Here is a 16,334-nt window from a genome sequence, read left to right as displayed (position 1 = left end):
TATGAAAGAGAAGAAAACAAGAAAATATGGAATCCTCTATGTCACAGTATAGAGATTTCTTGAGATGTCAGAGGAAAAGAAGAATAGAAGGAAGAGGTAGAAGAAGGAGAATTCGAACTTATCAAGAGAGATGGAGTTCGAATTGTTGATAGTGGAGGAGTGTTAGTCCATAAATAGAAGGATGTGAGAATAGGGGTAGAATTTTTTAAATTAAAGTAAAAGATTTTAAAATAATTAAAAGAAATTTTAAAAATTTTATTGATGATTTTCGAAAACTAAGATTGAGAAAGAAATAAAGTGATTTTTGAAAAAGATTTTGAAATTAGAAATAAAAAAGATATGATTTGAAAACTATTTTGAAAAAGATGTGACTGAGAAGATATGATTGAAAAGTTATGGTTTTCAAAAGATATGATTGAAAAACAATTTAAAAAGATTTAATTTTTAAAATTAATGACTTGGCTAACAAGAAATTCAAAAGATATGATTCAGACATTAAACCTTTCTCAACAGAAAAGGCAACATACTTGAAGTGTTGAATCAAATCATTAATTGTTAGCAAGTATTTTTGAAAAAGGAAAGAAATTGATTTTGAAAAAATATGATTGAAAAGATATGATTCGAAAAAGATTTGATTTTGAAAAATTATGGCAACTTGAAAAAAATTTGAATTAAAAACAAAATCTTCCCTCTTGTGCCATCCTGGCGTTAAACGCCCACAATGGTATCCATTCTGGCGTTTAACGCCCAAAATGCTACCCTTTTGGGTGTTAAACGCCCAGCCAGGTACCCTGGCTGGCGTTTAAACGCTAGTTTTCCTTCTTCACTGGGCGTTTTGAACACCCAGCTTTTTCTGTGTGATTCCTCTGCTATATGTTTTGAATCTTCAATTCTCTGTATTATTGACTAGAAAATACACACTTCTAAAAAATTTTTTGGATTTTTAATGATGAGGAATAATCAAAATACAACTAAAATCAAATAAACAATGCATGCAAGACACCAAACTTAGAAGTTTGTATACTAGTGACACTAACAAATTAAGAATGCATATGAGAAACAACAAAACACACAAAATAAGAGAATTTAAAGATCAGAGCAAGTAAATCATCAAGAACAACTTGAAGATCAATGAAGACACATGAATGAGTTCGAAAAATGCAAGAAGAACAGAAACATGCAATTGACAATAAGAGAGACCAAGGCCAAGAGGAATCATCAAACAAACTAAGAAACAAGAAACTGAGTGTAGAACCTTGGATGAACTAAAAAGAAAATGAGTCATGGAGAGCAACTAGTCCTAGAAGGTATAACAAAGGAAGACTAAGGGGTGTTCCTTGAATATCCATAGAACCAAGAGGTAGTAAGCAATAAAGGCCCAAGGCTCTGAGCATCAACTACTGGGATAGAAAAAGAAACATTAAAAAGCTCAAAAAAGGGAATTAATGATCCTAGTAGATGCTTGTGGTGAAGATGTGTCAAGAAGAGACCTGGGCATGTAAATTCTTAGGGGTGTCTCAACACCCAGTACCCTAAAACCAACTGGTTTGGGAGTGCTAAATGAAAGCCTAATTAAAGGGTTGTCTTGAGACAAAACACTTAGAATCATGGTCAAGAAAGCAAAATAATCCTTACTACTTCAAGGTGACAATCAATAGTAAGGACCCCTGAAGCCTATACCTGAAGAAACCCTCAAGGATCCAAGAGCTTTGCATGACAATTAAAACATTTATACATGTGTTGGACACTTAGTTTTACTCTTAGTTGTATTGCAATCATTCGAAGCCAAGGCCTCAAGATATAAAGGTTTACTCACATTGATTTGCTTGGGACAAGCAAAGCTTAAGTTTGTTGTTGTGATGACTTGCATCATCTACCCTTCTTTCTTGCATAAAGAAGACCATAAAAGAGCATAAATCTCATTTGATCAGTACAATTCATGCATTATTTGATGAATATTATGGTACATTACTTTGAGATGAGTTGTGCTGAATTTCAGGTGAAAAAGGTGCATCAAAAATGGGAAGAAAACAAACAAGAAGCTGGGCATGTGAAACTGGCATGCCACATGGGAGCAAACACCCCAAAAATACACTGGCGTGGCACTCTAGGAGCTAGGCGTGGCACGCCAGTACTAAATTCCAGAGAAGAAGTCCAAGCACAAATGTATGGGTGTGGCACGCCAGGGACTGGGCGTGGCATGCTAGTACAAAATTCCAGAGAACAAAATTGAGGACACAAAAGGGGCGTGGCACGCCAGGTTGGGCATGGCACGCCTGACCCATCAACTACTATGGCGTGCCACTTGGTGTCGAAGGCGTGGCACGCCAGCTCCAAGAAGTCACTTGGGTGTGCCACTTGAGAACCCAGGCGTGGCACGCCAAGCTTGAAGAGTGCACAAATGCATGGGCGTGCCACTTGAGCAGCATGGCGTGGCACGCTGGTACAATGATCCAGAGAAGGGGCTGAAGGCAATTGAAGACTGGGCGTGCCACTTGAAGTCGAAGGTGTAGCACATCAACCTCTCAACCTCACTTAGGTGTGCCACTTGAGCAACCAGGCATGGCACGCCAATGCACAAAGATAACAAAAGCAAGGACTGGGCATGCCACTTGGTGTCGAAGGTATGGCACGCCAACCCGAGCATGTCACTATGGCGTGCCACTTGAAGGCCGAGGCGTGGCATGCCAACTACTGGGACAAGACAAGAACATGGGTATGACACGCTAGTCTTCAGGCGTGGCTCGCTTGTATAAGTTTCCAGAGAGGATGAAAGAGGCCAATTACATGGGGCGTGCCACTTGGTATCAAAGGCGTGGCACGCCACTCACTATTCTTCACTTAGGTGTGCCACTAGAGCAACCAGGCATGGCACGCCAAGTCATTCAGAGGGCAAAGAAGCATTGGGGAGTGCCACTTTGAGTTCATGGAGTGGTACGCCAAACAGAGGAACCACTCAGTCACAAAGGGGCGTGGCACGCCAGACCTTGGGTGTGCCACGCTAGTGCAACTTTCCAGAGGAGCTTAGCCAAGCACACAGCAAGGGTGTGGCACGCTAGACCCTGGGCGTGCCACGCTAGTTCAAGTTTCCAAAGGCAAAGAAAAATGGAAAAAGACGTGGCACGCCAATGTTGATAGAGAGCTGAGCGTGCCACCTGAAGGATTGGGCATGGCACGCCAAGCTAGAAATGAAGGGCACGTGACACGCCAGTAAAGCGCTAGCCACACGCCAGCTGAGAAGTCACACTTATTGAGTTTTCTTTTCCTTCCAAAATGTAATTTTCCCTTTTCACTTTTGTAATTCTTTTATTTTACTAGGAGTAGTATAAATACCCCAAAAGAGTACTGAAGAAAGGGTTAAGCAGTCAGTTTTAGATCCACTTTTACACTTCACTTTTGAGTACTTTTTGAGCTATGAGTAGCTAACTTCCCTCTCATTGAGAGAGGGAGCTCTGTTGTACTTGATGGATTGATAATAGTAAAATTCATCTTCTCTTTGATTTGCTAGAACGAATTTCATTCTTAATGCTTAGTGTTCAATTATCTTGGGAAAGAGATTGAATGCAATTGGGTTTCATGGGAACCTTGGGAAAGGAAACATGAAACCATGCTTGAAATTCCTTCTCACACTTGAGTAGAATATGGGTTTTGGTGTTTGGATTCGTGACATATAATCCTCCCTGTACCTAGACCTATAAGGGTGTGTGGTATAATCAAGGACCAAGCATATCTCTCTTTATGAGCAATTAGACCAAGGAATTGGCTATTGATCAAGATCTGAGAGATTGAGTCACCAAGGGATTGGTGGGGCTCAATCAATCATGATTTCCAAAAGGTCAATGAGTTGCATGATTGAAGAGGATATAAGCTAGATTTAATCCAAAGAGACAACATCTCCCAATCTCAATGAACTTCCCTATTCTTATCTATCCATTTATTTACTGCTTAATTTTACATTCAGCAAATCCCCACTCCCATTTACATTCAAGTCATTTATGTTTCAGCACTTTACATTTTGCAATTTCCATTTCTACACTTTATAGCCTTTTCTTTATATTCTAGTCATTTACATTTATGTCATTTACAATTCTGCACTTCACAATCTTATTGATCTGCTTGACTAATTCATCAATCAATTAAAACTGCTTGAATTTTCCAATCTCTGTGAATACGATCCCACTCCACTGTGGGTTATTACTTGGCGATAATTTTGGTGCGCTTGCCAAAAGAACTAATTCACTAATTTTTGAAATGGGTAGTGAATTTGAGTCATCAAAAGCACAAGATTGGCATTTCCAAGCATCATACAAGAGCTGTGTGATGACGCTGGAGTTGAGAAGGTGATTAATGAGGTGTTGCTGAAGCAAGATAAGCCTATAACTGCCAAGAAGATGGCCAAGGTGTTGGCCGTCAATCCACTTCAAAGGGCTAGAGAGCAAAGATCTCATGCTCATGTGCTTCCACCACAACAACAAGAGGAAGAGGAGGCAAAGGAGCAACCACAATTTCTGGCGCTTCAACCACTACCATACCAACAATACCAACAATTCCTGAAGGAATGAACTGGGAGCAGCTGCATGGAGACGTGCACCAAATGAAGGGAGATCTACATCAATTGAGGGAAGATATCAACCAATTTCAAACTAGCCAAAGGGAGCAATGGAACCAAGTGAATGACAAAATAAACAACCTCCAAGGAAGTTTTGAGCAAGCAAGGAAGGAGTAGTAAGAGGAGTTTGATTGGGGTGAGGTGCGAAGTGCACTTAACAAGGTGGTGGAGCAAAACAAATGGCAGCAGAGGAACCTTGCTGAGTTTAGACATCTCTATGATGCCTGGACCATTTCAAGGAGACAATATGATATCAACACACAGGCGAAGCTGAATCACCTGTGTAATGCTGTGGCCGCCATCAACCCCGGATGCCCAACTTTAATGCAAGGGTTAGAAGAATTGAGTGCTAGACAAGAAGAGATCCTAGCTAAGCATAAGGAGGATGAAAGAGATTATATGGTGAGGCTGGGTTTCTGGAAGCCCAAGGACAAGAAAGCATAAGAAGGATCCTCCAAAAAGGGTGGAGATGACTCCTCCCCCTCCAAGAAGAAGGACAAAGGCAAGGGGCCAATGAACTGAAGAAGCTGCATAAGGTTGTTGAGTTTCATGGTTGACATTTCCCAAATTTCTGAATTCTGCTTTAAGTTTTTATCTGTTTACTTTATGTTTGAGAATAATTGATAATGTTAGGATAGTTTATGTTTTATTCTGCTTGAAGTCTTTTGTGAGTCCTTTGATATGCTAGCAAGAAAATGCAATGGTAACTGTAGTCTTCATTTTCATCAATAAAGTAGAGTTTATTTCCATAAGAGTTGTTGTGAGTGTGAACAAGAGTAAATGAGACTAAGACCAAGAAAGCTTATTCAAAAGAACTAAGGAACAAAAGACTAAGTGAGGAACCTTGAATGAAGTGAAAAGAAAAAGTAAAATGAGTCATGAAAAGTAACTAGTTCTAGAAGGCATGAAAAGTAGAAGTTGAGGGGTGTTCCTTGAATATCTATAGAACCAAGAAGTAGTAAGCAACAAAGACCCAAGGCTTTGAGCATCAACTACTAAGGAGGGAAAAGAAATATTGAAAAACTCAAAAAGAGTTAGAACCCCTAGTAGATGCTTGTGGTGAAGATGTGTTAAGAAGAAGCATGGGCAAGTAAATTCTCACGGGTGTTTCAACACCTAGCACCCTAAAGTCAGCTGACTTGGGAGTGTTGACTGAAAGCCTAACTAAAGGGTTGTCTTGAGACAAAACACTTAAAGTCGTGGTCAATAAATAGAAAAGAAGCACAAAAGAGAAAGAAAGAGTTAACGCTTACTACTTCAATGTGACAATCAATGAAAAGGACCCCTAAGACACATACTTAGAAAAACCCTTAAGGATCTAGGAGCTCTTTGTGATATTCAAAGCAGTCATGCATGTGTTGAGCACTTAGTCCAATTCCTAGTTATAGTGCATATATTCAAGGTCAAGTCTCAATTCACCAAAAAGACCACTCACATTGATTTGCTTGGGACAAGCAAAGCTTAAGTTTGGTGTTGTGATGAGTTATATCATCTACCCCTTTTTCTTGCATAAAAAGGACCATAAAAGAGGCATAATCTCATTTGATCATTGCAATTCATGCCTTAATTGATGAATACCATAGTACATTGCTTTGAAATGAGTTCGTGCTGGATTTCATGTGGAGAAGACATAAAAAATGGGAAAGAAAACAACAAAACAAGTTGGGCGTGTGAAGCAGGCGTGCCACTTGGAACAAACGCCACAAAAATGTATTGGCGTGGCACACTAGAAGATGGGCATGGCACGCTGGTACAACATTCAAGAGAGAAAAATTGAAGACCATCAAAGGGGCGTGGCACGCCAGGAGCAGGGCGTGGCACGTGAAACAGTTACTAGAAGAACCACCACTATGGCGTGCCAATTTGTGTCGAAGGCGTGGCACGCCAGCCCCAGAGTTCACTTGGGCGTGCCACGCCACTTGAGCAACAAGGCGTGGCACGCCAGTGAACAAGGAGACAATGCAAAAGCTGGGCGTGCCACTTGGTATCGAAGGCGTGGCACGCCAGCTCAAGAAGTCCCACTAAGGCGTGCCACATGAGCAACAAGGCGTGGCACGCCAGCACCTAAGGAGGCCAAATAAAGCTGGGCGTGCCACTTGGTATCGAAGGCGTGGCACTCCAGCTTAATTATCTCACTTTGGTGTGCCACTTGAACATCCAGGCGTGGCACGCCAACATCTGGGACCATGGCAAATGACGGGCGTGACACGCCGGCCTAATGGCGTGGCACGCTGGTAGTGTTTTCCAGAGGAGGAGTTAAAGGGCCAGTGAACTCAGGTGTGCCACTTGGGAGATGAGGCATGGCACGCCAGCAAGAAGATGAAGCAAATGAAGGATGTTATATGCCAGTCTCATGGCGTGGCACGCTGGTAGTATTTTCTAGAGAGGAAGAAGAGGAGCCAATGAACTCAGGCGTGCCACTTGGATGGCGAGGCATGGCACACCGGCAAGGGGGTGAAGCTTTAAGAAGGGCATGGCACGCCAAACCCTGGGCGTGCCATGCTGGTACAAATCTCTAGAAGCATAGAGATAAGGGAAGTGACCTTGGGCGTGCCACTTTGGTTCGAAGGCGTGACACGCCAGGTTGCTTTGCCCTTTAAAATGCCTTGGGCGTGCCACTTTGGTTCGAAGGCGTGGCATGCCAGGCTACTTTGCCCTTTAAAATGTCCTGGGTGTGCCACTTAGGCTCAAAGGCGTGGCACGCCAGGGGTGAAAGAGAGGACGGTGTGCCACTTGAATGGAGAGGCGTGGCATGCCAAATCAGAAACAGAAGGAGCGTCACACGCCAGAGAAGCGCCAGTCACACGCCAGCTGGAAGATCACGTTTGTTGAGTTTCTTTTCCCTCTAAATTGTAATTTTCTTTTATTTTCTAGATCTAGGAGTAGTATAAATACCCTTGGAAGTATTGGAAAAGGGGTTAGCAAGTCACAGAGTTTAGTTTTGGGGGATTTCACTTTTAGTTTTCACACTTCATCTCTTCCATCTTTTGTACCTTCTGATGTATGGAAAACGATCCGACACAAAACTCACCGGCAAGTGTACTGGGTCACATCAAGTAATAATAACTCACATGAGTGAGGTCGATCCCACAGGGATTGAAGGATTGAGCAATTTTAGTTTAGTGGTTGATTTAGTCAAGCGAATCAAGTATTGGTTGAGTGTTTATAATTGACAGAAGCCAAATTGCATAAAATGTAAAGGGGAAAGGGAGAATTGCAGTAAACTAAAGAGCAAAGAAAGTAAAGAGACTGAATCTTAAAGTGCAAGTAATATAAAGTGCAGGAACTTAGATTGCACGAAATTTAAATGGCTGAAGCTTAAAGTGCAAGAAATGTAAATTGCTTGAATTGTAAAAGGGATTGGGAATTAGGATTGCAGAATTTAAACAAGAGCAAGTAGATTGCATTAAACATAAAAGAGAAAATTGGCTTGCAGTGAAGTAAATCTTGACAGAAAAGTAAAATGCCTTGAAGAATTTAAAAACAGGAAAGCAGTGCTTAATTTGCAGCAAATTAAAAGTGGTTGAAGATCTCAGGAGTGGAAGAGACTAGATAACAAGTCTAGATCTCAAATCCTTCCTTGATCCAACAAGAACAGTTGCAAAAGAAATAAAAAAAAAGTAAATTGCAGAAAGAGTAGAAGAAGAAGCAATGAACAGAAAGTGAAATTCAATTATGCAGAAAATTAAAGAAGAGATCTCAAGGTGGGATTGAAACAGAAGTTCTTCAATTCTTCACCCAAGATCCAAGGCAATGAAAGTAAAGAGTGCTCAGGCAAGAACAAGGAAGAAGAGAGATCAATTCTCCTTCCCAATTCTCTAAGATCTAAATTCAGAAGTAGAAGCTCAAAAATTAAAATGAAAGCTAAAAGGAAAAATTCAAAGTAAAGTCTAGAGGTTCAAAACTAAAAGAAAAAAGGTTCCTAATTACATCAAACTAGCTCCTATTTATACACTTTCTATTCTTGGATTTTGGGATTTGGATGGGCTTTTGATTTGGTGAAGAAATGAATTAAGTTGGATTTTTAATTGAATTTCAGCCCAAGTTGAGATGTGCTCCCAGGAGGATGCTCAGCTCACAAGTTGAGCGGAGCATTGAGGCCTTGTGTGTATTTGCCTTGTACCGTGCTAAGCATCAGGAGAATGCTCAACTCACAAGTTGAGCTGAGCATTGGTGCCTTGGTGCCAATTTGGTGCGCGTCTTGTGCTGCTGGCCCGTGTCTTGGTGTGCGCTCCACTCCCCTGGCCGTGCCGAGATGTTCTTGTGTGATGCACCAAGTATAATGCTCTGCTCACTAAGTGAGCTGAGCATTGGCTCTTCCAAGGGAAGGTCCTTGGTTCGAAACCCATGGGAAGCATGCGCTGTAGGTTTTCCTTGGTTTTCTTGTGGTGCCTTGCTCCTTGCTTCCTCAAGGTGTTGAGTTCGAAACTTGGGGAATGCATTTGGCCATTTTTGGCTTATTTTTCATTGTGAATAGCGCCTCCCTCATCCCCCTTGGTCATGGGTTCAAGTCTTGGGGCATGCACTTGCAACTTGTTTTCTTTGAATTATTCCTCAATGCTTTCGACAATGCTCACTTGGTGAGCTGAGCATTGTTTTTCTTTTCCTTGTTTCTTGGCTTCCTATTGTGCTCAGCTCACAAAGTGAGCAGAGCATTGTGCCTTGGTCCCATGGGAGTGAGTGTAGCGCTCACTTAGTGAGCATTGTACTCTTGGAGTGAGCTTCAAGGTTTCATGCGCCACACTTCCTCCTTTCTTTGCCACACTTTCTTCCTTGAGCCACACTTTTTAGGCCACGTTTTCTTCTTTTCTTCACCTACAATTAATCAAAACAACCAATCAAAGTATCACCAAATTCACAAGGTTTATAAATCATTAAAATGCAATTAAATTTAGCCTAAACCTCATGATTTAGCATCAATTATATGGTGGTTGTTTGATTCAAAGAAACCATGCATTTCCATTCCAAATCACTTACTTAGAATGCAAGAAAGTGCATAAAACCTAATGAAAACAAAGAAAAAGTCTAGTGAAACTAGGCTAAGATGACTTGTCATCACAACACCAAACTTAAAAGTTGCTTGTCCCCAAGCAAGAATCAAACATAAGAAAAGATAGAATGAAATAGATAAGTATATATGTTCTTATTAAGCAGATAGTTGAATTTGGTCTATGGGGTTTTATACAGATTAAAAGTAGCTCATTTATTTACTTGCTGTCAAAACAAACAATGTCTCCTAAAGGGTTCACTAAGGTTGCTGCTACAATACCTTACTTTTTGCTTATTTCCCTTGTATATTTTTTTCTCTTTTTTTTTTTCTTTTGCATAGAGGGCTTATTATTTATTAAAGACTTTGTGGCAAATGTTGCAGTGGCCTTTGGTTTAATTTCACTCAACATTTCTTCACCACAGACACATGGCTCACCTTTTTCTTCCTAGGATCATTGATGCCCAGCATCTCTTTGGATAACTAAATGTTTTGTAGCTAGGTTGCTCTTTATTATGGACTTTCAATTGGCCATCCCAAATCAGTTGATCTAAGTGGCCAGGTTTTGAAATACCCCTTAGAATTTACTTATCCAAGCATATCCTAGTACAAGAACACCACAGGCATGTGTCCCAGGGTCCAAGCTATTGGTGTCTAGCCTTATTATTTGTTTTCTTGCCAGCTTTTGGCTTTTCTTCTTCTTTTTCTTTCTGTTTTGGTTTATTTTCAAGGGATTTTTAATAATTGAAAGATCAAAGCAGCAAACTAGCTTAAGCTTCAAGAAACAAGTCATCCTGTAGCATTTATTCTATGAGCTAACAATTCAATCAAACACATACCACCACTAACTCCCATTCTAACTTTTGCAACATTGAACAATTACTTTTCTAAATCAAATATCTTTCTTTTATTCAAATAGCAGGGGAAAACAAAACACAACATTCAAGCTAATGAGTGATGACAATTATTATACAGATAACCTATACAGAAATTATGCAGATAGCTTTCTCTAGTATGTACGTCCATTTGCAACTATGTAATCATTTCATCTAGACATAAAGGACTCTCTGAATTGAGTTATTACACAAAGACAAAGATCAAGTGTGGATACAACCTGTTGTGTTGCAACTTTTCATTCTCCCTTCTGTTTGTTCCTTGTAAGTCAAAATACAGATGTTCCTTGATGTGTTGGCTATTTTCTGCATATTTTCTAAACGTTGCTTGCTTTTCAATCCTTTTAGGTATCTGTTTGATCTGCAAAGCTTGTTTGTGGGCTTTTGAACTTACTTTGGTGTGTGAACACCAAACTTAGTTCCTTGCCAATATTTCTCATGCACAATTTAACTATCTGTGAAATCCTTTTTCCTTGCTAACGGTAATAAAACTAAAAACTATGAAACAGTAAATAGTTAACTAGTTTATCTGATTACTTGAGGCTAGCATTATGCAGAAAGTGATAATGTGTTTTATGATGAGACTTTGGTGGAACACCAAACTTAGAATCCTTCATTCTCCCTTAGATTGTTTTGGTGTGCAACACCAAACTTAGCTTCTTGCAATGTAGATAAAACTAATTGACCTTTTTATTAAAATAGCTTATGAAAAGAAAACTACCTCAGGTTGGGTTGCCTCCTAACAAACGCTCTTTTATTGTCACTAGCTTGACATCTTCTGTACTTGTTTAGTTCAGATTCTGAACTTCTTTTTCCTTGTCCCATTGTCCTCCTAAATACGGCTTTGCTTTGTGCCCATTTGTTGTGAAGTGGTTCGGTGTAGCTTCGTCTAACAGCTCAAGACTTCCATAAGGAAAAACTTTTGTTACTAGATATGGACCTGTCCATTTGGACTTGAGCTTGCCAGGAAAGATCTTGAGCCTTGAATTATACAGGAGCACTTGCTGTCCTGATTTGAACTCTTTCTTTGAGATCTTCTTGTCATGCCACCTCTTAGCTCTTTCCTTGTATATCTTAGCATTCTCGTAAGCTTCTAGTCTAAACTCATCCAACTCATTTAGTTGTAGTAGCCTCTTTTCTCCTGCTGCTTGAGCATCAAGATTGAGGAGTTTAGTGGCCCAAAAAGCTTTATGTTCAAGCTCTACAGGGAGGTGATAAGATTTTCCATACAATAGCTGAAATGGGGACTTTCCAATGGGAGTTTTGAAAGCTGTCCTGTATGCCCAGAGTGCATCTTTTAACTTCCTGGCCCAGTCTTTCCTTGTGCTTCCCACTATTTTTTCTAAAATTCTTTTCAACTCTCTATTTGCTAGTTCAGCCTGGCCATTAGTCTGAGGATGGTATGGTGTGGCTACTTTATGGATTACTCCATATTTGTGGAGGAGCTTCTCCATTTGTTTATTATAGAAGTGGCCACCACCATCGCTAACAAGACCCTTGGGCACTCCATATCTGGTGAAAATATGCTTTTTAAGGAATTGAAGAACAATCTCTGCATCACAAGTGGTTGTGGCTATGGCTTCCACCCACTTTGAGACATATTCCACTGCTACCAAGATGTATCTGAAAGAGTAAGAAGGGGGAAAAGGTCCCATGAAGTCAATACCCCATAGATCAAATAGCTATACTTCCAAGATGAAATTTTGAGGCATCTCATTCCTTTTTGTCAATCCTCCAGCTCTTTGGCATTCATTGCATTGATGAATAAACTCTCTAGCATCCTTGAAGATAGTTGGCCAATAGAAACCGCTTTGTAGTACCTTTGAAGCTGTTCTCTCTGACCCAAAGTGTCCACCATATGCTGAACCATGACAATGCCACAATATGTCCTTCATTTCATTTTCATGGACACACCTCCTAATCATTCCGTCAGAGCACCTCTTGAATAAGAAGGGTTCATCCTACAAAAACTTCCTTGCTTCATTGAGTAACTTTTTCACTTGTTGCTTAGAAAATTCTTGAGGTATCTTCCTTCCTACCTTGTAATTTGCTATGTCAGCAAACCAAGGTGCTTGTTGAATTTAGAACAAGTGCTCATCAGGGAAATTTTCATTTACTTGTTGTGGTCTATCTTGATAGGCTTCTTGTGGTACTCTTGATAAATGATCTGCCACTTGATTTTCACCTCCCTTCCTATCTCTTACTTCAATATCAAACTCTTGTAGCAGCAGCACCCACCTAATAAGCCTTGGCTTTGAATCCTATTTAGACATTAAATACTTGAGAGCAACAATGGTCAGTGTACACTATAACTTTTGAGCCAATCAAGTAGAGAGATCAATTCTCCTTCCCAATTCTCTAAGATCTAAATTCAGAAGTAGAAGCTCAAAAATTAAAATGAAAGCTAAAAGGAAAAATTCAAAGTAAAGTCTAGAGGTTCAAAAATAAAAGAAAAAAGGTTCCTAATTACATCAAACTAGCTCCTATTTATATACTTTCTATTCTTGGATTTTGGGATTTGGATGGGCTTTTGATTTGGTGAAGAAATTAATTAAGTTAGATTTTTAATTGAATTTCAGCCCAAGTTGAGATGTGCTCCCAGGAGGATGCTCAGTTCACAAGTTGAGCTGATTATTGAGGCCTTGTGTGTATTTTCCTTGTACCGTGCCAAGCATCAGGGGAATGCTCAGCTCACAAGTTGAGCTGAGCATTGGTGCCTTGGTGCCAATTTGGTGCGCTTCTTGTGCTGCTGGCCTGTGTCTTGGTGCGCGCTCCACTCCCCTGGCCGTGCCGAGATGTTCTTGTGTGATGCACCAAGTATAATGCTCTACTCACTAAGTGAGCTGAGCATTGGCTCTTCCAAGGGAAGGTCCTTGGTTCGAAACCCATGGGAAGCATGCGCCGAAGCTTTTCCTTGGTTTTCTTGTGGTGCCTTGCTTCCTTGCTTCCTCAAGGTGTGGGGTTTGAACCTTGGGGGATGCATTTTGGTCATTTTTGGCTTATTTTCCTTGTGAGTAGCGCCTCCATCACCCCCTTTGGTCATGGGTTCAAGTCTTGGGGCATGCACTTGCAACTTGTTTTCTTTGAATTATTTCTTCAATGCTTTTGACAATGCTCACTTGGTGAGCTGAGCATTGTTTTTCTTTTCCTTGTTTCTTGGCTTCCTATTGTGCTCAGCTCACAAAGTGAGCAGAGCATTGTGCCTTGGTCCCATGGGAGTGAGTGTAGCGCTCACTTAGTGAGCATTGTACTCTTGGAGTGAGCTTCAAGGTTTCATGCGCCACACTTCCTCCTTTCTTTGCCACACTTTCTTCCTTGAGCCACACTTTTTAGGCCACATTTTCTTCTTTTCTTCACCTACAATTAATCAAAACAACCAATCAAAGTATCACCAAATTCACAAGGTTTATAAATCATTAAAATTCAATTAAATTTAGCCTAAACCTCATGATTTAGCATCAATTATATGGTGGTTGTTTGATTCAAAGAAACCATGCATTTCCACTCCAAATCACTTACCTAGAATGCAAGAAAGTGCATAAAACTTAATGAAAACAAAGAAAAAGGCTAGTGAAACTAGGCTAAGATGACTTGTCATCACCTTCTCTCTGAGCTATGAGTAGCTAAATTCCCTCTCATTGAGAGAGGGAGCTCTATTGTACTTGATAGATTAATGATAGTGAATATCTTCTTCTCTTCATCTTCTCTTTGATTTGCTAGAAGGAATTTCGATTTTAATGCTTAGTGTTCAATTAACTTGGAAAAGAGATTGAATGCAAAATGGGTTTCATGGGAACCTTGGAAAAGGAAACATGAAACCATGCTAGAAATCCCTTCTCACGCTTGAGTAGAATCTGGGTTTTGGTATTTGGGTATGGTGACATATAATCCTCCCTCTACCTGGACCTATAATGATGTGTGGTATAATCAGGGACCAAGTATATCTCTCTTCATGAGCAATTAGACCAAGGAATTGACTATTGATCAAGATCTGAGAGATTGAGTCACCAAGGGATTGGGGCTCAATCAATCATGATTGCCAAGAGGTCAATGAGTTGCATGATCGAAAATGATATGAGCTGGAATTAATCCAAAGAGACAATATCTCCTGATCTCAATGAATTCTCCCATTCTTATCTCTCCCATTCTTTTATAGCTTTACTTACATTCTACAAAATCCCATTCCCCCTTACATTCTTATTATTTCTATTTCTGCATTTTATTGCTTTCTTTTATTTCTTTTGTCATTTATGTTTCTACCATTTATAATTCTACACACACAACTTATTCTATTGAGCTTGACTAATTCATCAATTGATTAAAATTACTCAAATCTACCAATCTTTGGGGATACGATCCCATTCTACTATGGGTTAATACTTGACGATAATTTTGGTGTGCTTGCCAAAAGCGGATTCATCAATATTATTGGGGAAGGGTAGTGAATTCAGCCCATCAAGCATCTTACCTTGACCCTAGCCCCATTACAACCTTGTGGAAAGACCTCATGATGATTGTATGCATGCATGAAATAATTGTTGATTGTTAAATGAAAAAAAAATCTTAGAAAGCATGATTAGGAGAGAACTGAGGGAATTAACCCTATACACTGAGCGACTAGAGTGAAAACACATCCAACGAAGGTTCGATTGCTCAATTACATGTTTTTACCTAGAATCATCACTTTTCTTTCAAGTTTGTAAAAAACTTTAATAACTCAATTCAATTGTGGATTTGATTTGATTGCTATTACTTTAGCCCTTATGCTTATATATGTCTTCTTGGGAATTGATTTATTTTGACCAAGTAATTGCATCCATATAGATAGTTGCATTCATTTAGATAGATTGCATTTAATTAGTTTGCATTGAATAAATGTTAATACCCTTTGCTTCTTTCTTGATTATAGCATGAGAACATGCTTGGTTTAAGTGTGGGGAGGTTGCTAAACCCCATTTTTAGGGTTTATCTTGTGCTTAATTTAGGGGATTTTATCACCTTTTCCCACATTTATTAAATGAGATAGCATGGTTTCATGATTTTCTCATGATTTGTGCTTAAGTGTAAAAACATGCTTTTTAGGCCTTTAATTTTCTAATTTAATTCACCTTTGATTCCACTAGATGCCTTGATGTGTTTGTTAGTGAATTCAGGTTGAAAAGGCTAGGGATGGATCAAAAGATTGAAGAGAAAAGCATGCAAAGTGGAGAAATCATGGAAAATAAAGGATTTGGGATGCACTCAACGACGTGCATGCGTGACATACGCGCACGCGTGGATGATGACGTCGCACGGCGACGCGTACGGATAACAGACGCGTACGCATAACAGATGTGTACACATAACAGTCGTGTATGCGTGGATGGAAACTGACAAGCGATGCATATGCGTGACCCACGCATACGCATCAATGCTAGCACGTGACCTCATTAAAGTGAAAATGATAAGGGCGATTTTTGAGCTTCCCAGGCCCAAATTCAACTCATCTCTGAGCCTATTATGTGTAGAATTCAAGATGGGTCAAGGGGGAGATCATTCATACACTTAGTTTTAGTGAGAGATCTAGATCTAGGGTTCTTAGTTTAGATCTAGATCTACTTTTCTTTTTCTTTAATTTCCCTTTCTCTTTTATTTGTTCTAGTAATTTATTTATCTTGTAGTTCCTTTATATTGTTAATTTTAGTTTATGAACTCTTGTGTTGATTTCCATTTTCTTTCAATGCAATTTATGATTTCCATGTCTTTTTACATTTGCTTTAGTTTTCTATTGTTGATCTCTTGCTTTTATAGTTATAGTTTCCTTTAATTCTTGCAATTTATGATGTTTACCTTTATCACCTTCTAT

Source organism: Arachis duranensis, chromosome 3 (assembly GCF_000817695.3).
Source record: "Arachis duranensis cultivar V14167 chromosome 3, aradu.V14167.gnm2.J7QH, whole genome shotgun sequence".
NCBI classification, from domain to species: domain Eukaryota; kingdom Viridiplantae; phylum Streptophyta; class Magnoliopsida; order Fabales; family Fabaceae; genus Arachis; species Arachis duranensis.
This window is presented reverse-complemented; position numbering follows the sequence as displayed.